Below are 16,369 nucleotides of genomic sequence, written 5' to 3'. Positions count from 1 at the left end.
CATAGAGGGCTTGAGGAATGAAACTCTCAAAAAGGACCTACATTTGAAAGGATGCACGACGTTTGAGCAAGTCACTAGAGAAGCTCTATATCTAGTTGACAATTGCAAGGCCTATGGAGAGGTGACTGAAGATACAGACAACACTACTAGTGGTGCCTCATCTCCAAAGAGCGAATCAACAACAAATATAGATGTTCAAACTCCTTGGGAACCAATCATGGACCAAGTGGTCAAGGGGGTGATTAGAAGAATAAACCAAGGCTACATACAGAACTCGATTGTACGACAACCTCAATTGAGGATATGTAATACTTGTGGAGGGGATCAGCCCACTTCATGGTGTAGGACTCAACCAAAGACACAACATGTGGTAGGGCAGCAACCACCACTTCTGAATGATGGTAGAATAGTAGTCAACTACGCTCAACCAGCTCATATGCCACAACCCATGATAAATCAATACTCCATGGATGCGAATACACTCATGTTCATAGCCAATCATCAAGAGTATGGTTCAAAGAACATCCTCACACGGCAAGAATAACCATTACCTGGATCACCAGCTGTAAAACAAGAAGGTCCATGCTATGAGTGTGGAGGTGACCATTGGGCACGAAGTTGTCCAAATCAAGGTCCACAAATCAAATTATTCGTATTTTGTGAACGTTGTGGTATAGACCATCTACGCCAACACTGTGCTAAAAATCCAGACTACAAAGGGAAAGCAACAATGAATGTTGTAGGCGTGATGCCTTCTTCAAGTAGATCCGAGGTAGAACCCGCCATTCCTTTAAACGTGATGACTCGAGCTCAAGCTCAAGAAGCTGCCAAAAAAAAACCATTTGAAAAAGCCACATTGCCTGTTCAAACAGAATTTGAGATCAAACCCGTGAGAAGCTTCGGAAGAAGATCATGGAAAGGCAGACGGGACAAAATGAAATTGAATAGGCTGAAGAAGAAGAAAGCGGCTTTGGAAACTGAACTGAATCAAACAAGAGAGAAACTTAGGCAAGAGCAAGAAAGGAACAAAAACACAAAGGGACCTAAAGAGTCAAAGACTAGCTCGGGAGGTTCAGTCTTGGTCGACAAAGTGGTTGAACCTTTGGATGCGATCTTGAAAGCTTATGAAGCTAGGCTAAAACCCAACCAAACCCAAGAGGATAGATGGCTAATGTACCCTCATCCAGGGTATGAAAAAGAGAGGTTGCAAATGTGTAAGGAGCTCATCTAGAAGGCCCAAGCTCTTATGGAACCACATGTTCCAGATGCTCCAAAAATGGACGTGCTAATTCGTGATAAAGCCCAAGAATTGGAGAGCCAGGGTATTGTAAACAGAGACCAGGAAGATCCGGGAGTTGAGGTACCTTTAGATACAAGAGAAGTAGCCAATACCACAGATGGGGTGTGGGGATGTCGGGTCTGTCGCATCTGAAGAGAGTAAACCTCGCTCTCTAAAGACTTTGCCATCTTTCATAGGAGAACAGGAGACAAAATCCGAGGTTAAAATGATACCTTCTCAGTGGAAAGCCACACCAAAAATGATGGACACCAAGAGCTTGCATGAATTGATGTCTTCTCCTATACAATGCACACTTTATCTCTTAGAGCTACTGAAAATTAGACCGCATCTATGGGGGCAAATGGGCAAACACCTGGAAAACATGGGGCTGAAAATCCCTTCACATGACCAACTTGCAGACAAAAACATGGATGACATCTTGGCTACAAAACCACAGAAAAAGCCAGTACCAATAAATAAGGTAGGTGACTACTGTGAAGGAGACGAAGGAAACACCACCTTACCACTTGAGTACAAAGGAGTAAAGACGGTTGCTATATTAGATAGTGGGGCAGGAATTGCCATTGCAACCAAAGAGATATGGAAAAAATGGGGAAAGCCTGCTCTTAGGAAAACTCGAATGAAACTGCAATTAGACGATGGATACACGGAGAAACCGATTGGAATATTAGAACAAATCATTGTATCCTCGTGTGGCATCGAGTATGAGCACACCTTTGCCATAATTGATTTTGACAAGAGCAACAACTTTGATATCATATTGGGCAGACCATTCATGCGTCAGCTCAAAATGGTACAAGACTAGGGCTATGACTATATCTACTTGAGACACAAGGATGTTACTATGAAGACCAATGTCACGAATCATAGTTATAAAGATGTAGTGTGTACCCCGGGGGAAGACTTAAACTCCACAATTGATTTGGAAATCAAAGCGCTTATTTGGATGTACGGAGCTCCTGAGAGCGTAAGTCTTAGAAAGGAAGATTGCATGCTAGAGCATCCAGTAGAAAATGAGGCATATGTACCAGAGCCATTTCCAGAGGAGTTATTTGAACCCTTTGGATCGGATCAAATACTGGCGACTCTTGATGTCTGCGTGAATGAGGTGACCCTTACTAAGTTTTGCGATGAAGATGGGTATGATATAACTCCCTTATTTACAATAAAGGTGTTGAAGGAAGCTAATGAAGTTTGTGAGTGTGAAAGAAGAAAATGTGAGACAGATAGCTACATCATGGAGCATGGTTCTAAGGTGCAACCAAAGGAAGCAGAGCAACCACAAGAATATGTCATCATTGACATACCTGAAGAATTAACAAAAGCTATTTCAAAGAAGACGACTCCAGAAAAAGTGCAAATGAAAGCAAATGAAGGAAAAAAGTTTCCAAATTCAATGTCAAATGTTCAAAAAATACAAGATCAAAAGAAGAACAGGGACAAGAAAGAAGATCGATTGTCTCCTATAATGATCAAATTTAGCATATGCAGAGCAACAGGACTCAAAATCACATGTTCAGGTGTGATGGATCCAAAAGCAACAAAGTATCTAATGACTTATGGAACGTGGATCATGATGGGAAAGCCACCAATCAATGAGCTAGAAGAAACAATTTACACAAGTTCAAAAATGGCGATTCCTAGCTTCGAAGTGGCAGAAGCTGTACTCAAATTGAGTACCCGGGAGTATAAGGATACATTCCACATAATCGACTCCCATCACATCAAAGAGAGTCTAGTCTTGACAGAAAGTTGGAGGAACATCTTCTTTCAACCACAAGGAAAATCTTCAACAACAACACCATCAAAAATCCCAAAAGCACCTCAATTCAATGCAAAAAAGGAGCAACCAACCATTGTGGAAAAAGGTAAAGCAAAGGTAAACAATGAAGTATATCAACCTCGCCAGACGACTTTACCTTCAACAAGCTTCCATTGAATTTCCCGCGAAGCCTCTACGTCAAGAGTCACACCATCAACAATGCAATGGAAACCAAAGCAAAAAGTCTATCACCAAAGTTTCCATCACAAAAAAGAAGCCAAATAATGTCAACCAAGTGTTGGTATCCAAAGAGCACATCAAAGTCAAAGACCGAGTTTAAATACATGAAGCACAAGTTCAACCACAACAACAAAAGGTGACAGGGTGGGTAGCATCAAATGAGTCAATCACTACTCAGGGCTACTTCCAAGGAAACGCTAATGTTTGGGCCAAAAAGCCTAAAGTAAAAGCTTGGATCTACTCGCCTCAACCAAAGAGTTCTACAAAGAGCAAGATGAGCTATAAATGCAAGACAAACAAATCAATGAGGAGAAAGAACTACCACAAAAGGCAAAAGCATCAAAGCAGCAAGGAATGCAACAAGTTTGGGTACCAAAGTTATACTTCAACAAAGCTACCCAACACAACCAGCAGAATCAACGAATGATTCCAGTCAAGCTACTTGAAGCACAAGGATTTTATGAAGGTAACACTCAAATATGGTTACCAAAAATTGTAGCTCAATATGCAAGAAAAATCATGCAGCACAAGCTTCTACCCCAAAGCACGCAAAGACAACATGCATCCAATAGAAGCCAATTGCAACCAAGTCTACTGCAATCTACAGATGGATACCTCGTCATCAACTAGAGAATTAGGGCTTCTACAATGGAAATAATCATCTATGGATATCGAAGCCTAGTGCCCATCAAGTCATCGAGCAAAAGGAGAAAATACAAAAGACGGTCACACAAGGACCAAAAACAAGATGGGTTTCCAAAATTGCTCCTGGAAACTCAATCACAAATAACCCACACTTCTCGACAACTGCTTCTCATGCAAGATAAAGCAAATGCTACATCAAGCCCTATCATAGCCGAAGGACTTGTTTTACAAAGAAGCATCAACATACAACAAGCAAGTCAAGAACAACCAAAGTATGCCAACCTACTCAAAAAAATGGTGGCATCCAAAGACCAACACAATGGAAGAGGCCTAAATTTCCAAACTTTATGGAATTGGGTTTCTGGCCTTGAATAGGTAAGTCCAAGTCGCCATTAGAAATACATGGCATAAAAGTCAGATTTGGACAGCTAAGCCACTAAATGAGCAAGGTTAGTCCCAACCTTCATGTAATATTCTCTGGGGTCTAAGCGTCTTAGTTATTCTAGGTATACTTCTCAAGATGGAAGAGTTGAGTATAATTACTTTGTGTTGCTCATGCTCGTATAGGTGATCATAAGAGTCGAAGTCATTGTAGTATAGTGGTAAGTGAAGGCGGAGTTCCAAAAGACACTCACGCACTTAGCACAGTGAGGAATGAGTGAAGAATCTTCTACATCGAAACCCTTCTTGGAAACATGGAAGCTATTGAGACGTCTTTGATGTCACATGTGCTACATTTGTTCCTTGAAGCACCCATCAACTCCATCTCTTATACTACATTCTTTTGTTTAACAAATTTCTCATAAGCATATAGAGTGTCCCATAATTGGCACTTGCATTCGGCACTCTTCCTTTGTTTCTCCCAAGCACTCACCTTGCATGACAGGTACTTCAAGTCCAAATGCTCAACTCCAATAAGAGCGTATACCAAAGGAAATTTTTTTTTTCACCGGGTTTTTTCCCTTTGGTCATCCAGGTTTTAAGACCCTAAACTAGACCTCATCATCGACTTCTTGTATATATTCCTTCTACATCAACAATAAGGAAATGGCTACCCAAATCAATCAATAATGACTTGGAGCAAAAACTGCATGTCTCCATATGCTTATCAAGAGCATCTTTTATCTTCAAGGCAACAACAAAGCTCCATCAAACAATGGCAAGTCAAAAAATGGCCTATAACACCAAGCAATGAAAAATTCAGCAAAAGCGAGCTATCCACAACAACCATACATAGCTCACACAACGCTTCAACATTGGTGACCTATTGCAGACAACTCAAATTACAATGGACCTTTAAAGCAAATCCATCATAAAGTCCACGACTCAAAGAGGATCAGTTCTACAAGCTAAAAACACATCAACATCCATCTTCATGGTGGCCAAGACTCGCAACAAAGAGGAGAATGCACAACAAGAACAATAGTTGCCTCAACAATCACGCTCAAATCACGTATCAACAACACAAAAGATATGAATCACTCAAGGAAGGGGGGAGTGTCAATAGCGATAAAGCACTTCCCAAGCTAAAGACCAACCTTGAAGACAAAGCTGAAGACCAACCTTGAAAACAAAGATGAAGACAACCCTATGACAAGACTGCACAAGGTCGTGTCAAGGGACGACATGAATTAGGAAGGGGGGAATGTTTGAGGATAAATCAAACGGGTGCCCATCTAGTCGGACACGTAGCCCGACACCACATTTGTAGTCTATTATTTTGTCCGAGCTAGTGTAGTGATACTCTGTGTAAATCCTGATTCCAGAGTAATGGATCAATTCCCTGAGTTGTAATGTTGTAATGATATTTGTAAAGGTCCATGTAAACCGGCCACTGGCCATTTAGAAATCCCTAGGTATAAAGGTCAATAACCTTAATGTGAAAGTAGGCTTATCTTTAGAAGAAGAGGGAGCTCAAAAAACGTACACTCAAGCTACGAAGCTACTCCAACTGTAATCAGCTTTTCTAACGATTGGGTAATCAGATTTCATTTTCAAAACTTGCCTTGTGTTCCTCTTTCTTTGCTCTTTAATTCAATTGTAAGAATTGTCCGTTTTGTTGAGGTTCACGATTACGTGTCTGTGAGCTATAAATGCGGATTTTGAGTGCTTAATTCATCGTTTATTGTCGTTTTGACCATAGGAGAGTGTTCTTAGACCATAGGAAGACCTTTCTGTACTGATCTATTGCAATTTTCAGGACCTTTTTCATGATGGATCGTGATTTGGGTACCTTGTCAGATTGTGACCGTACTTGCTAGGATAGTGTCCCTAGGTGTCCTAGACCTCCTCCTAAAGTTTCGTTGCATTTAGAGTCCGTTCAAGTGCCAAAATGGCGTGATGACCTAGAGCTGTGAGAAAGGACATAGGCATATTTCCCTTATCATTGAGGTTGGTTTGCTTGTTGAGCTAGTGTGTTTGCTTGTTAAGGTTCACTTCGTGAGATTGGCGATCTCATAGAGTCTCTGTGCCCTATCCGAGTCACTTTCCTTGAGTATTGACATTATGTTAGTGCCAGAAAGCTATGTTGTAGACGTCCGTCCCGACGACCCGCTAACATAAACCTTACCTATAGATGACAAGAGGAGAAGAGAGCTCAGTGGAATGAGAAACATGAGCCGTTTTCATGGTATATAAAGAAACTTATTTCGATCGTAATATTAGTTCGATCAAAATTTTATTCGATCCTAATATTATTTTGATCAGAATATTATTCGATCAAAATGATAATAAATTATACAAAGGAGAAGAGGTCTTCATGGAGTCCTCCAAGCTACGCCATGTAGCTATGCACTTCCAAAAATTGGCTCATCAATGGAGGGATAGCCTTTGTGGAAACAGCAAAGCCCCAAAGACATGGAAAAATCTACAAATTTCCATCATGAAGCAATTCCTTGCTAGCGATGCAAAGGACAAAGTACTTACCAAATAGCACAATTTGAAGCTTCTCTCCTCTGTGTGTATTCACAAATATGTGGATGAGTTTTGGGATTCCCATCTCAACGTTACCGTCTTCCAAAAGATAGACTTTGTCGAGCAAAAGTAACAATTTTTTGCCAAATTACCTGAAGAAATGGCCGAGTATGTCAACTCTCAACAGACTGGTTCTATCACCAAAGTAATCCACCACACCATGGTTGCTTCCCGTATCAATTTACAACAAGGGGCTAGACGGAATGTCAAGCACATGGAAAAAAAAAAGAAAAAAGTGATGCAAAGGGAAAAACCAATGCCCAAAATTCTTCCCAAGGAAATTCCAATAACAACAACAACAACAACAATTGGTCCAAGGAGAAGGGTGTTTACAAAAGTAAAATTAAACTCTCTCCTGAAGAGTTTGTTTTTACAGAGGTCAAAATAAACTCTCTCATGAAGAGCTTGAATCTTTTCAGAAGGACTATAAATGTTTTGAGTGTGGAGAGCAAGGACATGGCTATCATTCTTGCCCCAAAAGAAATGCCTGCATTGAGACTCCTAGAGCTTCCACCATCAAAGCTCCAAAAGAGGATGGTCATTGCAAAGGATCTCCTCTCTCCTATGATTGGGGAAAGGTAAGGGAACATGATGCCTTCATCTTGTTTGACCGTGTCTCTTGACCCTGGCTCTACTCATAACTTCATATCAATGGAGTTGGCCACCAAGTTGGGCATTCAAGCTTTTGAGATGAGAGATATTGTGACTACTGACACAGCTTTCAAGGGACAAAAAGCCTCTATTACTCCCTTGATTGGGAAGTTGAGGCTTCATGTCCAAAGCTATGTCAACAAAGAACAATTTTCCATCTCTCCTCTCCAACATGAGGATGTTATCCTAGGGGAACCATGGTTCATCAACCACATGGCTGGCAACATGAAGTTCCCTGAAAGGAGGATCTACTTCACCTATATGGGAAAGAGCATGTATATAGATGCTAATGAGTCTGGTTGTACTATACCACTTGTAAATTCATCGACTCTTGATAAGTCAATGAAGAGATTGATTTCTATGCACATGATTTTTGTCAAAGAATCCACTAATGACGCTAATAATTTATAAGATGAAAATTGTAGGAATCGAGAAGAGTTAGACTTGTCTACTTTTCTTAATGGATTCCAAGATGTTTTTATCTATGATATCCCTATGGACTTACCTCCAAAATGAGGGGATAATGACCATCAAATTGAGCTCCTACCAGGAAGCTCACTGCCTAACAAGCCTCCTTATTGAGATTCCCAAGCTCCATAAGAGAAGATCATGAGTCAAGTACAAGAATTGGTAGACAAAGGGATGGTGAGGCCTAGCTCCTCTCCCTTTTGTTCTCCAGTCCTTTTAGTGCAAAAGAAAGATGGTACATACGATATGTGTGTGGACTATCGAGCACTAAACCATATCACTATTAAAAACAAATTTTCCATGCCTCAGGTAGAAGATCTGCTTGATAAGCTACAAGGCTCTACCTACTTCAGTAGGATTGACATTAAAAGTGGCTATCATCAAATAAGGATAGTGGATGAAGATATCCTAAAGATCGCGTTTCGTACAACGTTTCGTCTTTATGAATATCTAGTCTTGCCTTTTGGCTTGACCAATACACCAGCCACATTCCATTGTTTGATGGAGAAAATATTTATACCCTATCGCAAGTTCACTAAAGTTCTCTTTGATGATATCATCATCTAATCCAAGTCCTTGGAGGAGCACAAGCAACATCTCCAAGTGATTTTTCAAGCACTGAGGGAGAACAAGCTTTTTCTCAACCAAAAGAAAAGTGAATTTTTCCTTCAAGAGATTCAATACTTAGGTCATATTATCTCTCAAGATGGTATCCATATGGATCCATCAAAACTAGAGGTAATAAAAGCATGGCCTAATCCAAGGAATTCAACATGAGCTAAGAAGATTTATTGGTATTCGTGCATACTATAGACGCTTCATAGCACAATTTCCTCAAATAGCACGACCATGGCATGACTTAACAAAGAATAACATTAAGTATTTATGGATTGCTAAGGAGAAAATGCTTTTGACAAGCTCAAAGAGAAGCTTACCTCTCAACCATTCCTCATGATTCTAGATCTCTCAAATCCATTTCATGTCCAATGTGATTCTTGTGGTGATTGCCTTAGAGCAATCTTGCTTCAAGAAGGGCATGCCATAGCATATGAGAGCCAAAGGCTCAATACAAATAAACGAGTCTTGGGAATTTATGAGAAAGATCTTTTAGCTGTTCTACATGCCCTAGACACATGAGCGCACTATTTATTGGGGACTCCAGTCATTTTACAAACAGACTGCCAAAGTCTCAAGTACTTCATGACACACACCAAATGAGGTGGGCAAATGTTCTTTCGCAATTTTATTTTCATATTGCTCACATTGCTGGTAAGCACAATCAAGTAGCCAATGCACTTTCACGGCGACCAAAAGTTAATATGGTGTCTATAGCAACTTACAATGATCTATCTTCTATGATAGATGAGTATGCTATTGACCCTGAATTTAAAGATGTAATGTCAATCCTTACTTTGGGGAAGAAAGAGGAACCATTCACCGTGGAGGATGGTTATCTTCTCCATGGCAATAGGCTATGTGTTACTCACTCCCTTCGTGAGAAATTCATGTATGAATCCCATGCTTCTCCCTATGCGGGGAATAGAGGCATTCAACCTACTCTTCCAGGAGTAGATACGTACTTATATTGTCCTACCGTCAAAGTTGACATACAAGAGTATGTTTCAAAATGTGTGGTATGCCAAAAGACTAAGCATGATAGAGGGAAGAACCCTGGATTAATCCAGTCATTTCCAGTCCCTAATTCATCATGGGAGAGTATATCCATGGGTTTTATCTTTGGATTACCCATGTCTATGTATGGGAATATGAGAATATGGACGATAGTTGACAGGTTTAGCAAGCAAGCACACTTTATTCCTGTCAAAAAGACTAAGCATGATAGAGGGAAGAACCCTGGATTAATCCAGTCATTTCCAGTCCCTAATTCATCATGGGAGAGTATATCCATGGGTTTTATCTTTGGATTACCCATGTCTATGTATGGGAATACGAGAATATGGACAATAGTTGACAGGTTTAGCAAGCAAGCACACTTTATTCCTGTCAAAAAGACTATTAAGGCACACCAAATGGCAACCCTCTTCATATCTCAGATTTCAAACACCATGAATTACCAACATCCATCATGTCAGATAGAGATCCTAGAATGACCAGTAATTTCTAGAAAGGTCTCTTTGAAAATCTAGGTACAAGATTGAATTTCTCTTCCACAAACGGATGGCCAAAGTGAGATAGCCAATCTTACGATACTCGATCTACTAGAGACTTATGTTACACAAGTAGATCAACATCACATCCGGAGAAGTACTTACCCCTTGTAGAGTATGTGTACAATAATACTGTCCATACTACTACAAGAAAAGCACCTTTTGAGATCATAGAGGGAAGACCTAAAAGTCCCTTGCTACTTAAAGTACATGGGAATATCTTCGCTGTGCTGATGAGTATAGCCGTCACCTACAAGAATCTTTTCAAAAGCTTAAGGAGGATATATCCATCTCTCAACAAAGGCAAAAAACTATTTTTGACAAGCACAAAAGGGACTTAATGTTCAAAGAAAACGATTGGGCCTTAAAATCCTACGGGCCATCAAAAGTATTATGCTAAATTAGCAAAACGATACTATGTTCCTTTTCATATCTTGAAGCCAATCAATTGCATGGCTTGTCAACTCAAGTTGCCCAATTGCTGGCTCATACACAATGCTTTTCATGTAAGCCTACTTAAGCCTTATAAAGGAGATCCACCAAGAGAACCAATTATTGAAGAACCTTTAGAAATCAAAGACCAAGAAGAGGTGCTACAAGCCAAAGTTATCCTTCGCCATGAAGACAAGGTACTATGACATGGTAAGATTATCCGATGATGTCTTATTAAGCTTAAAAACTATCCTTTTGAAGATGCTAGATGGATGCAAGGAATACATCTTAAGGATATTATGAACCTTGTTAATGCTTACAATGCTACACTAGAGTAAGCAAATGTAAATGCTTTCTAAATGAGCAATGTTTTTGTCTTATAGGAGTAATCATCTTCTGTGCACAAATATAAATAGTATGCATGCTTAGAATTATGTTTGTGATGACGACACTCAAACACCAAGTGGAATTTGTCACTTTACTTTGGGATTATGATATGTACTAAAGAGCAAAAATGTAGACTAATGACTAAGACTTTATCTGTTCTACCTCATAGTCGAGGACGAATATAATTTCAATAGAGAGGTAATGTCATAAAATATAATATCTAACCAACCCAAATGTTTTTTTCATATTAAAATGATCATTTAATGTGGGATAATAAATGGGAGCAATGGTTAAAATATAGACATGTCTTATGGATCTGTCTCAACACGGGGCCAAGGTTAAAGAGATCCAAATGAAGAGAAATTCTACCTAATGGAGCTTAAAGACCTTAGGATTATCTTCATTAAAGCCCTCCAAAAGTTAGTGTTAAAATATTCTTTGACCTTTGACCTTAGGCAAGCTAGGGTTGACCTTGAGGTGGGAATCCATCCCAAGCATAAGGTGCTTGTCGTGCCATGCTTCAATTCTTAAGCTTGCCATCTTCTTCATCTTTATTACTATGCTATTACACTATGCTAAGCAAGAAGAGTGATGATAAGTGAAGAAATATTTCTTTCTCCTATAAATGATTATTCTTCCTCTTCCCTAACCTCATTCCCTACTAGCTCTCTCCACCTTCGAAGGTGTTTGAGGCCTTGGGACTGAGGCTTGAGATAGTTAATGCTTTTTGCAAAGTTTATGTTATGCTTATGATACATGAATCTTTCCATCTTCATTGCACCTAGGTCACAAGGAACACAAAGAGTTTATTGTACCAAGTCTCTGGCACATATTCATGTTGTGCATTCAATGTGTCTAGATTGAGTGCCAAATTTGCAAAAATATATGTAGAGAGTTGTTCTTTAGTACCATGAAGATCCAAGACGTCCAATCGAAATGGTACATGCTCTCTATTGAAAAAATCTTTGATCTTCCCCATATCAAATCCCACTCCCTTGATTCTCCAAGAAATAGACTCATCTTGAGATATTATGCCCATATATCTCTATAAAGATGATTGAGGAGAGTTATTACACTTTTTGGAAGAGATGGTGGGGTATTCTTTGCTCTGTTGAGGGAATCCTTGACATAGTACCAGCTATAGATCCTCATTTGATTGTACTCATGCTCTCCTAGCTTGTACTTCTCACAAACTTGCTCCCAAGATAACTTTTCCCTTGTAAAATCAAAGAAGAATGATGTTTTTACTTCTTTCAACACTCGATCTATTTTTAGCTTCCAAGACATCTCATCCATGTCCATTCTATGAGGGGTATGATTTCCCTTCTTTAGCAAGATGGTTTGTCCAAGATTGCATCTTGCATTCCAAGAACTTCTCTACTCTTGAGGCCTAAAATGCACCTAAACAATGTAGGTGCTAGCGTTGTTGTGCTAGGTGTTTGTCGAATCTGACCACCCTTCATAGGTAAAACTTTAAAATTTCCATTGGAACTCTCATCGATTGTTTCTCCCTTTGTATTTGGTAGCAAGCCTTGAGCATATTGTTTCATGATCTTGACCCAATTCTTCCATATCTCCTCATCACATAGAAGCAAATGCAAGTCGGTCTTGAAAAATCCCTTTTTGAATTGTGTGCTCTATCGTCTCAACAAAGGTTTGCAAAAATTGAAAATTCCAACATCAATATTGACAAGGAACTAACTTGTCGGGTTGAGACGTATAATAAGTTCAAGCCTTGCCAGATTGAGTTGTTTCTTGATATGCTCACATACATCTATGCAAAGTCCAAAATACATAGGTATATGGAAGTGGGGCTCAAACTTAATTTCGAGCCTCATTTGTTAGTGCTAGAGACTCATATGGAAGTGACACTAAAGCTTAAGTTCAAACCTCACTTACAGTTCTGAATGAGCACATGGAGGGCATGCTTGACCCTATGATAGAATCTCGTTTACAAATAAATATTGATAAAAGACTCACATTCATGTTTTCACAAAGTCAAATAGCTACCTTCCTAGACTCAAAGTCCTTCTTGGTTTGGTTGACACCAGGTGATGTCTTAGAAAGACAACCATTTGCATGCCATTGTGCTCGTGCTTGCATAAGTTGGTTAAGAAATGGCTCCTTTTGCATTGACTTTGCAACAGATAGATTTGCATCTTTGGAGATTTTGTGAGAGATCTTTGGTGGACAATTGAGAATAATATTTGATCATCTATATTTGAATTGTTGATGCAATTAAGGGGTTACCGTTGCAACTTTTGCACCTTGCAAATGTTTTGCAGCACTAATGGAGTGATGTTCAGAGATGATCCAATAATCATCATTGTGAACATCCTCTTTGGCAAGTTTGTCAAGAGGATTTTTTTAAAAAGGATCACAAGGCATTAAAATTGCCAATATCTCTTGTTGCTTTGGCTCTTGAATGAAGTCTAAAGTCAAAATCCTAACCCAATCTAGATTCAATCTTTTGTACACATAATTTGATGGAGCAGGAAAACACCTTGTCACATCAATGCTAAAGACTTCATTAATCCCAAAATAATAAAATTCCTTCTTGATATATAAGGAGGCCAGTGCCTTGTTATCTTTGGATGGAGTTTCCATTTCCATCGACTCCTCTTCAAAAACCTCTTTTTCTTCTTCTCTCTTTTTTATCTTCCTCTTTGCTAGTTTTTGTTGATCTTATTCAAGAGGAGAATCATCCTTTGCCTTTCTTTTTCTTGTGAGTCCTTGTGCATCTTGCTCTTGTGAACCTTCTTGCTCCTCTAAATTAACGGTGGTAGTGATCTTCTCTGCATGCATTGAAGCGCTTGTATGGGCACCTCTTGATGTTGCAAGTGCACTCCTAACTATGGCTTTCCTTGTCTTCTCCACAACTTTCTTAGATAGTTCCCCTATTGGTTTCTTTGTACGTACAGTCTTTTTTGGTAAGCTCAAGGCTCGCTTTGCATGTTTCATTGCCTTCACTAGGCCTTCCACACAATCCACACCTGAGTCTTCTTCATTAGTGAAGTTGGAGATCTTCAATCCTAATTTACAATAGAATTTTCTTTTCCTGTTTGCTACCATTCATGTCTGCTACATGAAAAGTGCCCAATTATAAGCAAAAATTGTTTGCCTTTGTGGTCTCTCCAATAGGTAGCACATTACATACAAAGCATGGCATTGTTGTTGCATCCACATCATCTTTGACACCCACAACAATCCCCATGTCTCCATATTTCATATCACCTTGTGACAAATATAGATGGATGTCACCTTTGTATTTTTCATTTGTATTTTAGGTATCCATAAACCGCTTCACTCCTTCTTTGTTAATTCAAAGGTCTTGGCAACCTTTATTCTTGGAGTAGTAGTTTTGGCTTGAGTGGACATTCCAAGAACATCGAGTGTGAAGACTTGTGCACCCTGCTCTGGTATACTTGGTACATTGGAAGTCTCCATTGTTGAAACAACAAAAAAGAGAAATTTTAGAACATGAACAAGGAGCACATGTATAAGTTAAATAGTACATTTTTAAAAATACACTAGCATGTGTAGGCGAGGCTCAAACTTAAGTTTGAGCCAAAAGCTGTTGTTATGTGCCCTTGCTAGCCACAAGGATGTCATGAGGGTAGCCTTGAAAGTTAGTGCTACATTAAATTTGAGCCTGAAAGTGAAGCTCTATGATTTTTCTAGCCAGAAAGATGTCATGAGGCTAGGCATGCACCCTAGTTCTACATTAGCATATGGAGAGGAAGCTCAAACTTAAGTTTGAGCTTAAAAGTAATTTTTTATTCCCTTATGCACTTGAGGCTTGAACTTAAGCTTGAGCCTAAAGGTTCTATTCTATGCCCTTGGTAGCCACAAGTATGTCATCAAGCTAGCCTTGCATGCTAGTGCTACACTCGAATATGCAAGTGAGAATGGAACTTAATTTTGAGCCTCTTGGCATTGGTAACCAGAAGGATGTCATGAGGCTAGACTTAAGTTCAAGCCTAAGTGTTTTTCTATTCTTGCATGAATCCTAAAAAGACGTCATGAAGCTAGACTTGCATGATATTGCTATACTAACATATCTAGGTGAGGCTCAAACTTAAGCTGGAGCCTCTTGCCTTTAGCAGCCACAAGGATGTCATGAGGCAAGCCTTACACCGTGGTGCTAAAGAATATGCAGTGGCGGATTGAGCTTAAGATCGAGCCTAAAGGTGTTCTTCTATGCCCTTGGTAGCCACAAAGATGTCATCAAGCTAGCCATGCATGCTGGTACTACTCTAGTATATACAAGTGAGGATCAAACTTAAGTTTGAGCCTCTTGGCATTGGTAGCCACAAAGATGTCATGAGGCTAGCTTTACACCCTAGTGCTACATAGCATATGCAGTTGAGGCTCAAACCTAAGTTCAAGCCAGACTTGTTAAATTAGCATATGTAGGTGAGGTTCAAATTTGAATTTGAGCCTCTTTCCCTAAGTAGCCACAAGGATGTCATTAAGCTAAACTTGCTATACTAGCATACGTAGGCGAGGTTTGACCTTAAGTTCAAGCCTCTTTCCCTAAGTAGCCCCAAGGATGTCCCTTGGCTAGCCTTACACTCTAGTGCTACAATATCATATGTAATTCATTAAGTTTGAACATAAATGTGTTGTTGGTATCCACAAGGATGTCATGAAGCTAGACTTTCATGCTAGTGATATACTAGCATATGTAGGCAAGGCTCAAACTTAAGTTCAAGCCTCTTTCCCTTAGTAGACACAAGGATGTAATGAGGCAAGCCTTGTATCCTAGTGTTAAAATAGCATATGCAAATGAGGCTTGAACTTAGGCTCAACCCTAAGGTTCTATTCTATACCCATGGTAGCCACAAGGATGTCATCAGGCTAGCCTTGCATTCTAGTGCTACACTAGCCTATGCAAGTGAGGATCGAACTTAAGGCTGAGCATCTTGGAATTAGTATCTTTAAAGGATGAGGTTAGCCTTACTCCCTAGTGCTACAATAGCTTATACAGTTGAGGCTCAAACTTAAGTTCGAGCCTTAAAGTGTTTTTCTTTTCCTTTGGTATCCACAAGGATGCCATGAAGCTAGACTTGCATGGTAGTGCTATATTGACATATGTAGGCAAGGTATGTACTTAAGTTCAATCCTCTTTCCATTGTTTACTTTCCTTCCCAAAACTAAGTCTGAACTATCCATATTCATGATTTGGAGGTCAAGAATTTCTTTATATCCTTGTATCTCAACTTCCAAATGGGATACCACTATATCCCTATCTTATTCTCTACATCATGGAGACAACATATAAGTGAGCACTTAGTTGTTGAAAAAGTTTTAATTTCTTGACAAGCTAGAGCATAGTTTACA

The sequence above is a fragment of the Adiantum capillus-veneris genome, chromosome 7 (genome assembly GCF_014529385.1).
Source record: "Adiantum capillus-veneris isolate H3 chromosome 7, ASM1452938v2, whole genome shotgun sequence".
NCBI lineage: Eukaryota > Viridiplantae > Streptophyta > Polypodiopsida > Polypodiales > Pteridaceae > Adiantum > Adiantum capillus-veneris.
Note: the sequence above shows the minus strand (reverse complement) of the source record.